Below are 14,645 nucleotides of genomic sequence, written 5' to 3' on the forward strand. Positions count from 1 at the left end.
GAAGACTCTGGGCTTGGTCTCTAAGTTGCTCATCTTTGATCTCTAGCTTGAAGATCAATAAAGATGATGTCTCCTGGAATTTCAAATGAGGCAAGTCTGCATACATTTCAATAAGTTTCCATGACTGTTTGCCAATGAGAGATTTGGAGGTGCTGCCTTTACAACTGTTAGAACATCATATATATTCTAGATTCTCCTCCTGTATAAATTTGAGTTGAATTAAGCCCTGGTTCTTAAATTTTACTTTTTTTTTATACTCAGGTCTAGTGAAATACTGCAATAAAATAAACCAGCCAAGGAGTTCAGGCATCTGTGGTAGTTCAGATTTGAAAAGTCTATGCTTTAGTCTTTTCCATACTAAAGAACTACACCTTTAACACTTTTATGGGTGGGAAAATAAGAACCACAGCCTATAAAGATCTATGTAGGAAGCATCTTCAAACAATCAAACAGGATTGCACATCTTCATTGCTGCTGTTGTTCAGTTGCCCAGTCATTTCCAACTCTTTGCAACCCCATGGACCTGCAAAGAGGAGAGTAACAAAGTTGGCCTGAGGCTCAACATTCAGCCGCCTTCATATGGCTATTAAATGGTGGGTCTTGACTTATATGTAGACGTCACCTGAGAAAGAACATACTTGAAACTAATATTATGCTTTATCTGCATGGTGGTGGTGGCAGTTTATTTACTAAGTTGTGTTGGACTCTTTTGTGACCCCATGGACTGTAGCCCACCAGGTCCTTTGTCCATGGGATTTCCCAGGCAAGAATACTGGAGTGTGGGTTACCATTTCCTTCTCTAGGGGAACTTCCTGACTCAGGGATAAAACCCACATCTATTGCATTGCCAAGTAGATTCTTTACAACTGAGCCACCAGGGAAGATCTATCTGCATGGTATTCACTATGCAAATATAATGGTTTAGAGCCTTTCAAAACAAGTGGTAATCTACGAATTTTTAAATATTTCATCTATATGTAGAATCCAACATCTCTAAGTCTAATCAGTCAATTCTGAGCATTTTAGGATAGCTCTTCTATTCAGTAATTTACTCCAACCCTGTTCCCCAATGATACTCCTCTATTATCACTGCAGACCACTGCATTAACACAGAACAAAAGAGTCAAAAGAACTGCGAAGGTGGACATTTAAAGAATTCTTCAGTGTTAGGAATTTTATAGAAAATCTTGAGGCTTAACTTAACCCTTGAATAAGCAATACCCACACCACAGGATGGCTAAGAATATTATCTGAGCTGGCACTGTATTAGTCAGGGAGCCCCAGAAAAAACAGCATAGTCAAACTAGAGTAACTCAATTGAAGGTCTTATTTATCAAGGGAGAATGCAATAACCCAGAGTTAGTAGTAATGGAAGACCAAACAACAAAAGATGTAGCATCCCAGGTTCAAAAGAAAAAGGAAGTGTGTATACTAGATTCTGGCAGGGAGAAGCTGACTGCCTTGTGAGAAATAAGCTTTTATTTATGCATAAAAGTTCTTCTATTTACCAGTAATTGCCAAGGGAATAACTGCCCTGATAGTCCCCTCTTCCTGTTGACTTCCTGCTAAGATTCCCCTAACCCAAACCAAATAGCCCAACAGTCTTATATGAGAAGTGTTTCCCCTCCTTATAGGGACTGAAAGCAGGATACAAAGGGACAAACACCATATATTCCACATAGACACAACTGTCTGATATGTCTTGCCAACTCAAGTGCAATTGTCAAGCAGTGGCTAAGCCACTTCTAAAGGTGTAGCGATTGGAATGGACTGCAAATAATTCTGAAAAGCTTACTCATTCTTGCAGCCTGTCTCTCCATCTTTAACTGACATACTACATATGAAATTTCTCATCCTCTGGGACCAGTTTGAAATAATCCTGCAAGACACCTGCTTGAATGTTTTTCATGTGCTCCTCTAACCTTTATTGCTTATCCTAAAGTTTCACATCCAAATATCCAGCAAATGGAAAGATTTGGCTTCCTTTCTTTGATACTGTGAAAATCTTGTAGCTCCTTTCCACTATTATCTTCAGGTGCAAATAAGTCAATCTTGGCATCTTATCTATGAATCTGCTTTCCTTGATATCCTTACATGTTTGCCAAAGCCTACACTTAACAGTGTTCACACTATAAAAATATGCATGTCCTCACCATGGGCTTCATGGTACCATGTTTGCATGTGGTAGGCTATGGATTACATCACTACTATAACATCAGTCTAAATGGTGTGTACTCCTTCATATGAATCATACTAGCCATGCAGTGGAGCACACGGACTAACTGGGAATGGGAATCTTGACTCTGAAATCCATGTAGGAGGCTGTCTTGGGTGCAGGGCAGCAGTAGAACAACAAAAAAGCCATAAAGATCTCTGGCACTAGTTCCTTTAAAAGGTGATATCAGTTATATGTCAACCACTACCTTGAGTTCTGAGGTACCTACTAAAACTAAAAATATTGGCTTCTGAAGTTACTAGTGACCAAGTCCTCTTTTCACAGTGGAGATGGTTGTGTCTAATTTAGGAATATATGGACCTAAGGACTGAGCCTGTTGGACTTAAGCATTGTCAAGAAGCAGTGCAGAGCTCATACTTGTCCCTGTAGTTCTGTGAAATCTTGAACTGTTAAGGTCAATAACTGAAGTATACCTAATAGTTTGGAACACAAGAAGTACTTTCAACTTGTATGACTAAAATTCTTTCAGAGGCTGAGACCAGCTCTGTACAAATTAGCACTCTTTTGTCAGGGGATTCTCTTGATTTTGGTAGTTCTTGAAGATGTTACTTTATCCTGTCACCAATTAAAGGTTTCTAGGGGAGGCCTGGCATGCTGCGATTCATGGGGTCACAAACAGTCGGACCTTGAGATGCCTGCTCCTTAGATCAGGCTAAGACCTGGCATCATCACATGAGTTAGTGGATTTTATTTTCTCTCAGAACCAAGAAGATATTGGCTGGGTTAAAATTTTCCAGGTTCTGATGAGGATCCAATAGTTGAGTAGAAGTATCCTCACTCCAGGGACCTTCATGGGAGCACTGGAAACAATCTGAAATTTCTTTTACCAAATCTTGACTAACAATGCTGTGTCAAACTCAAAAAGGAATTAGAAGTTCAGAAGACTTATAGGGGTTAACTAAGAAAGGGAGGGAGGGGCAGGATTAGGTAGAGAGAAACATGGCACTGTTTATAGGTCTAAGACTTGTGGAAAAGAAGTGGGGAGGAAGAATTGAATAGGGAGGACTTCAGAACTATAGTGAACTGAGAAAGCTTCAGGCAGCCCAGCAAAAAGTCACAGCACAAGGAGTACCTCTAAAAGAATCTTTGAGTGAAAATGGTCAGACTTCACTTCTCTCCCACAGTGTCCAGTTACTGGATAGGTGCTCCTAGGAAAAACATGGACTCAACTTGAACATAATTGCATCCTGAAGGAGGGACAGATGGAGGTAAGTTGTTCTGGAGGCGGGGGAGGATCAGAGGGTACCTCTGTGGCTGCCATATAAGCTACAGTGGAAGACACTCCATGACAATGCTACTGACTTGGAAAGAACTACTGTGCATGTTAAGTTGAGCAAAGAAGCCAGATAGGATTTCTTGGCACAGGTCTAGAATAGGACATGGGGCCATCAAAACTGAATATAGAGTTTAGCCCCAAAGTCCCTGCCAACTTGGCAGAGAGAAGGTTCTCTAAACTTAGAATAACCTGCGGGAGTTGTTCCTCATTGGATTAAGAGGGCCAAGCTTTCATATAAACTCTTCTGCTTAGTCACTGGTCATGGATTGCTCTCCTAAAAGCATTTAACCTCAGGTTAAACCTGTAGCATAGTCACACCCTGGAGGAGTTGATGGTTGAAGACTGTCTACTGAGTGCCTTCTCTGTAGCTGGACAGTAAGCCCTTCAAGGGGGAGGATCTAGGTGGTGCATCTTTGAGCCAACGTCTCATCCACAGAAGATTGGTCAAGTTGTTCCATGTTAGGGAAAGGTTCCCGTTGACATTCAGCCAATGGCACAAATGGAAAATACCTACATCCATCCCCAGTATGATTGATGATATCCATGGAAAATCAGTGCTAAGGCATTATAGTAGTTAGACTTTGGTTATATCACAAAGCTGCTACTTATCTAGCAAACATGAGCCTTGCAATATTAACTATCACAAATGGTCTAGTGTGTGCAGTGATAAAAGGTCAGACACATGTCATGAGAAGGTGTGCTAATGGGACTTGGTACAGCTTCCCTGAGAACTGCTTGCTGTGTGAACACAAGTAACTTCAGCCACAAGAGGAAATGTAAGGTAATATAGTCCAAATCCTAGATAACAGTGATAGTTAAAAAAGACACAGTGGCAACTACCTGATTGTGGTACAGGGGATCAGAGTCTTAATATACATAAAAATTCACATATAAAAGATTTATGGACAACAATATGAGGATATGTTTACAGATTAATGAAGTTACTCTTAAGGTATGGCAGTTTGAGGGCTAGACAAGATTTTAGCCCTCTTGAGGGAGCTAAATTAAGGAAGGGTATACATTCGGGGTAATGTTCCACATTCTGTCCTCCTCTGCACACCCCTGCTTCCTTCTACTCCATTCTGTGACATAGATCCCAAAACAGCCTCAACCATTCACAAGGAAAGCTCTAGAGCTAGAATCTCTTTTTGACTTGTTGAGTTTCTATGGCTATACCGTTATCTTGCCATGTAGGTTGGTCATGGATGCAGGCCAGTCTGGGAATATGCATGAGGTGGCCCTCTGCAGCTGAAACAATCCATGAAGGAGCTGATAAGGGCTGCCTAACCCACCCCCAGAAGCAACAAGCCCTTCATGGAAGGATTCTGTACTGAATCAGCATCCACCGTGCAGTGGGTGCAGTTTTTTTGTTTGTTTTTTTCTTTCTACTGAAGGCCTCATGACATCACTACTAGGGCATGGTAAAAACTCTGTCTGGAGGCTAAGTCTGCAAGTGAAGTAGGCAAACATGGTAATATCACACTTCTGGAGATGTATATACTAGTAATTTAGAAAAATTGGTAAACAATTTTAACTTGGGTCAATACAATACATACACACACAATATATAGAAAGACTCTTTGCATCATTTCTGGTGGGCTATGTGTACCAACTGATCTGTAATCTATAACATCCCATCCCACAACTCATTCAAGATGGGTCCAAAGACTGAGAGCTGATTTTTAAAGCTGGACCTGGGTTACTGATGGCAGTGGAAGGAATGTTTCTGGAATCAGCCTGGCTGACTTTTGCCTCTATGGCCAGAAATTTCACATAGAAGAATGATAATGTCTTCCTATTACTGGGCAGAACAGAATGCACTAGCCTATCTGTGTCTAATCCCTTTCCTCAAAGACCAGTGATCACACTTAGTATTTCAAACTGTGATTACCTTAGTCTGAGTTCTCCCAGAGGAGCAGAGCTTGAAACAAGGATACAAGTGCACATAGTTGAAAGAAGGTCATGTGAAGGGAAGGAACCCCAATATAAAGGCACACAACGAGGTCCTGACACAGGGCAACTTTACCATTGTACGCCCTTCGCCTGAACTTCAGAATCCACACCCTAAGATCTCAGAGTCTTGGCTGAGGTGCTTTGTACTTTTTCAAACTAAAAAATCACATAGGGAAGTTTACCTAGAAGACCAGATCACAAACAACATCCTCTAACTTCACTCGCCACTCTACCTGCTTTTTCTCCTCAACCATGTTAAAATTGGTATCTTTAATGTATCTTCAGTGTTAAAGATACTGACTTATGCTTTATTTTCGAATTTGTCTAAAGATGCACACTAGTCCCAGAATGCAGATCACTTGGCCCCCATCATTGCTTTTGTTTACATAAAATTGACAGAATCAACCAAACATTAAAACCACAGGTATCACTGAAGACTTAGTTGGGAAACATTATATTACATCCTAAGAGGTAAGACTGGTAACTGTGCCTCTGCGTTGAAATCACAAAAATGTGAACTGGCAATATTGAGGCTTCTTTGTACAAAACATAAAATGCCTGGAAGATTTTATATCCATCACTGACATTGTGACAAGCATATTACATCTATCTTCAAGACCCTTTGAAGATAGATCACAGGTGGCATCAGTGTTGCAACTCCACACAGTGTCGCCAGCAACAGAGAACACCCTTCTGTGCTTAAAGGATTGTGTATCTGGACACCTAAATCCATTCCTGACTTCCGAAAGAGGTTGTAGGCTGTGCTGGCCACTATAACTAGGGGCGTGAAATTCAGAGTTCATTTCATTGTTTTAAAAAGAAAAATATTTCTCTGTAAGTCCTTTTATCCTTTTAATGGACCAAATTGGCTTGAAACAGTGGTAGGAAGGTGTATAAAACTAAGGAGAAAAAACTAAAACTAGTATTGGTTTTAAACCATCTAAGAAACAGACATGGTAAAGCATGTCTCCACAACAAACTGAAAATGCTGCAAGAAATGGTAGTATTTTTCTCAACCTTAGTATGCACATCAAGTTTTTGTAACACCAGATCCTGTAAGTACCAGATGCCAAGATAGGATTAAAGGTGCAAAGATCTTGAGGGAAATGCTTTCATGAAAGGAGATATGAAAGAAGACTGGGGATCCTGAGAGAGCTATCACTCTGCTCTAGCCTGGACCCTAGAAAATAAATATTTCCATAGAAGCATCCAAGACAGCCTTGCCAAACCTTCCTTAAACTGTGTGACTCTTCAGGAGTACTTGAATTGTCAAAAGTTTCCCAGTCAACTAGAAAACGGTCTACCTTAGTATGCCAGCCATGTTGTCCTTAGGTGCAGCCTTTGCAAGATGGGGCCATGATACAAATGTAGATAAGATTTCAAAGAACAGGAAAGGCCCAGATGAGTCATGAATAATCACTGGCTCTGAATATCCTGGGGAGAGAGTGGCTTTGGTGTGAATGCTTCAGGCAACCTAGAGGTGTGATAACTGGAGATATAACTACCCTCCTTACTGGCAGACACCTCAAGAGAAGGTCCTGAACGTTCAAGTGTTCCTTTGTCTTAAGCTGTGGAAAAACCATAACACAGGGGAGCCTGAGGATTTGCTTAGTTAGTGGTTGGATAAACAAAGAACAGGGGTTCCCTGGTGGATCTAATGGTAAAGAGTCTGCCTGCAATGCAGGGGACATGGGTTCAATCCCTGGGTCGGGAAGATCCCCTGGAGAAGGAAATGGCAACCCAGTCCAGTGTTCTTGCCTGGGAAATCCCATGGACAGAGGAGCCTGGTGGGCTACAGTCCACGGGGTCTCAAAGAGTTGGACATGACTGAGCGACTTCATATTCACTTTCAAATCAAGAACATTTGAGAGCTAATTTAACAAAATGGGAAAACTATATTCAGAAATGAAAATACTTATGCAGAAGAAATGAAACCATGTGGTAACCTAGTAGTCCCATGAAACACACTGTAAGAATCCTTATTCCAGAAAAACATACCATAATTTAATTAACTACTACTGGTCATCCTCCAAAACTGGCCAGAGATGATATCTAGCTTCCTACTCTAGGAATTTATGATCCCTATTCAAAGAAAATAGGGTTAACATTGTGTCCTTGCCTTTCTGGAACATTCCTGGAGAAGCAAAACTTTTTAATACAGGCTGTGATGGGTTGGACACGGTAGCTGACAGAGCTCCTGAGATCAGTTCACATAACATGAACCCAGGCCATACTTGGTATGGTATTATCACAAGTCCAGGGTAAGGAAACTTATAGATCTTGATGTTCCTAATTAAAGGTATCAGCAGAAGTTTCTTCTAGCATTAAAGTTTTAGTCAATGTTCAATGCAGTTCAGTTGCTCAGTCATGTCTGACTTTGTGACCCCATGGACTGCAGCACACCAGGGCTCACTGTCCATCACCAACTCCCTGAGTTTGCCCAAACTCATGAGTCGGTGATGCCATCCAACTATCTCATCCTCTGTTGTCCCCTTTTCCTTCCTTCAATCTTTCCCAGCATCAGGGTCTTTTCAAATGAGTAGGTTCTTCGCATCAGGAGGCCAAATTATTGCCTTTTCAGCTTCAGCATCAGTCCTTCCAATGAATATTCAGGACTGATCTCCTTTAGGATGGACTGGTTGGATTTCTTGCAGTCCAAGGGACTCTCAAGAGTCTTCTCCAACACCACAGTTCAAAAGCATCAATTCTTCAGCCCTCAGCTTGTATTATAGTCCAACTCTCACATCCATACGTTACTACTGTAAAAACCATAGCCTTGACTAGACGGACCTTAACAAACAGGCAAAGTAATGTCTCTGCTTTTTAATATGTTGTCTGGGTTGGTCATAACTTTTCTTTCAAGGAGCAAGCATCTTTTAATTTCATGGCTACAGTCACCAACTGCAGTGACTTTTGGAGTCCAAGAAAAGTAAAGTCTGTCACTGTTCCTATTGTGTCCCCATGTATTTGCCATGAAGTGATGGTACCAGATGCCATGATCTTAGTTTACCTGCCTTACTAGTTGCTAACTCGTGTCCTACTCTTTGCAGTCCCATGCACTATAGCCCAACAGGCTCCTCTGTCCATGGGCTTTTCCAGGCAAGAATACTGGAGTGGGTTGCCATTTCCTTCTATGGGGGATCTTCCCCACCCAGGGATTGAACCTGGATCTTCTGCACTGCAGGTGGATTCTTTACCAACTGAATTGTTTAACACATTTGACAAGTCCAGCTACTAGGTTGGTGCCTGGAGGAAACAAATTACTGAATGGTCCCACTGGCCTTTTATTCCTTGATTAGATAATCTTTTAGACTCTGATTTGTGAGGCTGGCTAGCAAAAGCTATCCTAGTTCAACATTTCATTAAGCATACAGGAAAACATGAAGTCATTTTTGAATTGTGCTTCTCCATGGTGAAATTTTGGAGCGTTGTGACCAATTGAGATGAAACCTGGCCCTTCTCCATCTTGCCACCATTTTTTTAAAATCTAACATCTGAGAACACACTTTTATAATCTTGGTAGGAATTGTTTTTAAAAATTTTTCTTGACTTCTGTAATAGAATGCATGGGCCCTTATTTAAGAGTCACACTTCAGTTTTATCATGAAATATCTTGACTTCAGATGTTTATCTGTACTTCAGTCTATCCACTGAAAGGACCAGAGTGTCTTGAAAGGCCCTGACATCAGGTTGCATATCATGAATTCAGACCCCTTTTTGGTCTTGTGAGAGTTACAAAATCCTAAAAGGAGAGGGTTAACAGATCTTGAGATAAATGCCTGATAACAGGAATCAGCAGAGAAGCCTCCCAGCATCGGTTAAAGCTCTAGACTATGAAGTAAAAAAAAAAAAAAAAAATCAAAAGCAGGGATGCTGGCAAGCAGAGGTATAAAACACACCAGATGACTGTCCCAAGAAAGACCCAGTGGGCAGTCTTCTTACTAAAGCAGTAAGAAATATATTGATGTGAGGGAACCAGAAATCAGAGAAACTCAGTGGCTGTTCTCTGTAGGCTTGGGCTGAAAAGTAAATATATTACAAATCTAGATTCTTCAAAGACAATGAGGAGGATGGCATAATCAAGAATAATATAAACTAGGTGGCAGTGCTCAACCACCTGAACAGGGCTGACTAGGGAGAGTTGGGGATGCCTTGTTCTATTAGCTGTTTTCTTAAGGGCAAGACAGGCCAGCAAAGACATGGCTCAATATATATAACCAGAAATCAAATATGGATGAGGCTCAGGGCAGTCATAATAGGCATGATCTCTTGTCAAGTTTCCAGATGTGAGCCTCATTTCAGACTTAGAAATCAGGACTAGAGAACATGATCATGCCCTGAATGAAAGACTCTACAACATTATGGCAAGCATTGGTGGTGTTCAGTTACTCAGTCATGTCCAACTCTGACCCCATGGACTGCAGCATGCCAGGCTTCCCTGTCCTTCACCATCTCCTGGAGCTTGCTCAGACTCATGTCCATTGAGTTGGTGATGCCAGGTACATAATTCATGCCAGGTATATAGCCAGTGTACATGGTTATGATTTCTCACTTCTCCAAAAGGCTGAATTCTATGTAGATGGGACATCAATGCTGTTGTCTTTTTTCAAATACTTTATGGCTGAGATACAGGTCCCAACTCAACATTGATATCTGGAGATCCAGAGCACAATTGGGGCACCCCTGTTAAAGAAGTTACATGCTGGGCCAGATAATCAGTGGAGTCCTGGCCCCACCTCACTGTCCAGACAACCCCACTGGTTGTTTCCCTGATTGGTGAAAGTGAAAGTCACCCAGTTGTGTCTGACTCTTTGTGACCCCATGGACTATACAGTCCATGGAATTCTCCAGGCCAGAATACTGGACTGGGTAGCCACTCCCTTCTCTGGGGGATCTTCCCAACCCATGGATCGAACCCAGGTCTCCCACAGTACAGACAGATTCTTTACTGTCTGAGCCGCTAGGGAAACCTGAGAATACTGGAGTGGGTGGCCTTTCCCTTCTTCAGTGGATCTTCCCAACCCAGCAATCAAACTGGGGTCTCCTGCACTGCAGGCAGATTCTTTACCAGCTGAGCTACCAGGGAAGTCCCTGGTTGGTACCTGACTGTATAATCAGCATGAAAATGCTTGGTCTTTGGCCCACTTCTTATATTGTTATCTTAGCTTATAGGGTAAAAACTGCCAAAAGGAGGTACTCTAAAACTGGGTCTTTGGCCAAGATTGAAACTCAAATATTACATCCTGGAAAGAATTGGTTCCAGAGAGACACAGGTAGACCTGATTTTCAGGTCTGCTTGTATTAAATGACTGTTCAGTCAATCAGTGGATACCTATGTGTCAGATAGCAAGAAGTCCTAGTGGCAGTAAAAACTCAGAAGAAATCCCTGCCATCAAGTAGTTCAACATATACTAAACATAAATACCCTAGTTCAAATCCTATAAATGAAAATAGGATAAAGGTGGAGTGAAGCATGCCAGCATACAAGGATCTAATTCTTAAAATGATTGGTCAGTGTTGAATTCACCCAAGGGATTTTTGCCCCAAAACAAGTAAAAGGAGAAGGGTACAAACAGCTTTGTGGTGGAGGCAGACATGAGCCAGGTCTGCTGGCATCTTCCTGAGAGAGAGGCAGAACCATTTCCAGAGATTCCCAGGAGTTAGGAGGCAGAAAGGAGTTATCCATCAACCCCGTTTCCTGTAACTGATACTTGTCACCATGAATGGTAAATCTTCAGTATAGCATAAACCTGAATTTTCAAGAGTTTGGAATTAGTTACTTTCTGAACAAAGCTTTCTAATTATTTTTTTTTACTAGAAAAAATGAATATATTTATTTGTCACCTTTCCATTTGAAAAATCCAGCTACCTTGAGGCTGGTATCAGGAGGAAACAAGCTACTTGTAGGATCCATTGGCTATTGCTTCTCAAATAGACAGTGCTTCATATTCTTCTGATTCTAGAAAACACTTCTTTTTCAGTAAGTATAAGAACACAAAGCTTTTCAAATACTGAATACTTCAGTGTAATGGATGTATAGCAAATATGGTAACCATCCTACTTACAGGACCTTCTTTTGATGGGTATACCCCTACACAGTAAAGTATTTTTGTCTTCAGTCATGGAAGATGTATTAAGACAAGGGAACATGAACTGATTGTTCTGAGTTAGTAGTTACATAAATCATTGAGAGGCTGATTTAATTCAGAAAGTTTCTATTCAAAAAATGCTAATTTGTACCCAAAGGGGATACAGCAAACATGGTAACTAGTGAAACCCAAAGAGATGAGAACAACTATGATTCTGGAATCAAAACAGGCTATGCTATCACTTGAACCATGTTGATCATTTTCCATAAATAAATGTAGAGTCTTGGATTCTGCTGCTGCTGCTAAGTCACTTCAGTTGTGTCCGACTCTATGTGAGCCATAGACAGCAGCCCACCAGGCTCCCCCGTCCCTGGGATTCTCCAGGCAAGAACACTGGAGTGGGTTGGATTCTTCTAAGAGTTTAAAATTCTATTTAATAGGAATGAGATTAACAATCATCTTCTAGAATATTCCTGCAGAAATAAATCTTGGAGTAGTTCAGTTGACAAATCAATGTAATTATCTGCACTCAGTGGCTGACAGCAAGCTTCTGCTATCAGCTCACATTCCATGAGCCCAGATCACATCTTTTTCTTGCTTTCATCACAATCCCAGGAGGAGAAAGTTTACAGATCTTTCCATTTCTAATGAAAGGTACCAACAGAAATCCTTCTTTCCACTATTTCTTAGGTTCAAGTCTGTGAGATGATAGGAAAAGGTATCAAAAATATAGAAGGGTGTCCATCCTGACATTCCAACTTCACACACCAGCAGAAAGACCCAGAGGATACTCATTACTGAACAATAAAGGATACACCAAACTAACATTATTGAAAAATTCAGTGCTGGTTTTTTGTAGGCCAGGGTTTATGGTATCATTGAGTCAATGGACATGAGTTTGAGCAAATTCCAGGAGATAGTGAAGGACAGGGAAGCCTGGCATGCTGTCGTCCATGGTGTTGCAAAGAATCAGACAAGACTGAGCGACTAAACAACAAGAGTTTACAACAGATATATTACAAATCTTGGCTTTTTAAAAAGCAGTGGAGATGAGACAATCCAGACCAAAAACACTGAAAAACCTAGGAGGCAATGTGTTTAACCATCAAAGTTTGGAACAGCTATAATGAGGCAAGATCAATAGGGATGATCAGAGAGAGTTAGAAAAACAGCAGAACAAGACATTCCAGGGGGCAGAACAGACAGATGGATTGATGAGTGATAATAGTTCAACTGATGCAAACAGAAAAAATGAAATATGGAGGGTGAGTCTGAGAGCAGCCATAAGTCATCTCTTGCCAAGAGTCTAGATGTGAACCTCTTTTCAAACTGAGAAACCAAAGAATGAGAGAAGATGAAAGACCATGTAACTCTATGGCAAGCGTACATGGTAATAACTTCTCACTTATTCCCCAAATGGCCCGATCCTGTTCTCTTGGGTATCCAACATTGGGTATTTTTTTTTCCTCAAATATTTCTTTTTAAGATAACATTGATACCTGTAGATCATAGCATGATCTAGTTTTCCTGAGAGAGAGATTGCATACTGGCCAGATAATGAAGTCATGAGTCACACAGAACCACCCAATCATAACCTCTGCTACCAGCATGCATAACTGAAATGAAAATGTATGGTCGTTGGTAGAACCCTTCCGTTGCATTCTTACCTGGGGGATGCTAAGAACTTAACATGAGAAGACAAAAGTAGAAGATTCTAAAGCTTACTCTCATATGGCCAAAACAGAAAGTAAAATACTACATTCTGGAAGGAACTGGCAAAAACTAGTTAGAGCTAATTTTCACATCTTCTCAAGTATTATAAAGATTGACTCAATCAGGGGTGCCTATTATGTGTCAGACAGCATTGTAAGATGCAGTGAAAGAGTGAATGCAAGAGAAATATCCTGTCATTAAGAAATATAAATTAGATAGTTTTAGCAAACTCTAGTAGAAAGTGATCAGACAATAAGTGGAGCGGAATAAAGGAATTAAGAAATGCCCGGGTACAAGGATCTAAAACTTAAGTTGGGTGAAAAACTAAGGAGAAGAGGGATTTTCAGTAGCTATCTGGAGGAGGCAGATGGGATCTGGGACTCTGTTAGCATGTTCCTGATATGCCAAACAGGGCAACTTCAAGATTCCCAGAAGGCAGAAGGGGTTATTCATTGGTTCCTGTTTCATATTGAGATTTGACACCACTCATGCTAAATTCCAATGCAGCATTTGAAAGCTGAATTCTCAAGAATTTGGAAGTAGTCATTCTCTGACCCAGGCTCTTCTAATTATCTGCTTTACAGACTTAACTGCATCTGTCAGTCTGCTGATGCTTTAAGCTATGGATGGTTCTTTTGGCCATTTACACCTTGATTAGCCCACCTCAGAGTTCATTATCTGAAAAACCATCTTTCAAAGAGATGCTTTTCTAGCTTTTCAACTTCTATTAAAGAAGCATATAGGGAAGTACAAAAATATAGTTTCTTGAATTATCCAGTGCTTCTTTTTGACACATGGGAGACTTCTGACTTGTTAGGATGGAACTTGGCCTCCTCCTTTTTGAATTTATTCACTACTTTCCCCACTAGATCTTGCAAGATTTGAGTAGGGCAAGGCTTTAACTGGCTAGAGAAGCTTTCCATAATGGTCAAATAACTGAACCCAAATTACAGATGAACTTATATTCCTGACTTAGATGATCTCAGTAGAGAGAAAAATGTATTGCAGAATTCACCACCTCCTTGTGACTGGGGGAACAGTGAAGAATGTGTACCTGCCTCAGGGATGAACAGTTTGGGTGGCTCTAAGTAGAACAGATCCTCTTATCCTGGGGATTCTTAGACTGCTAGTGGACAATGTTTTTATTCTTATGTTAAGGAATTCCTTAGGAAAGATAGAAGCTTAGATTTGAGGGCTCATAGTACTGCTTTTCTTTAAAACTTAACCCTTGAATATATGCTCTGTATGGGGTAAACCTGGATTCAATTTTCCTCTTCTGCATGATCAAGCTAGGGTAGCCTATCTTTAAATATCTTTCCATCAGAAACATACCAATGGGCATTTGGTCTTAACCAAATCACTGATGTGAGCTGTGAAG

This window comes from Odocoileus virginianus, chromosome 5 (assembly GCF_023699985.2).
Source record: "Odocoileus virginianus isolate 20LAN1187 ecotype Illinois chromosome 5, Ovbor_1.2, whole genome shotgun sequence".
Lineage (NCBI taxonomy): Eukaryota > Metazoa > Chordata > Mammalia > Artiodactyla > Cervidae > Odocoileus > Odocoileus virginianus.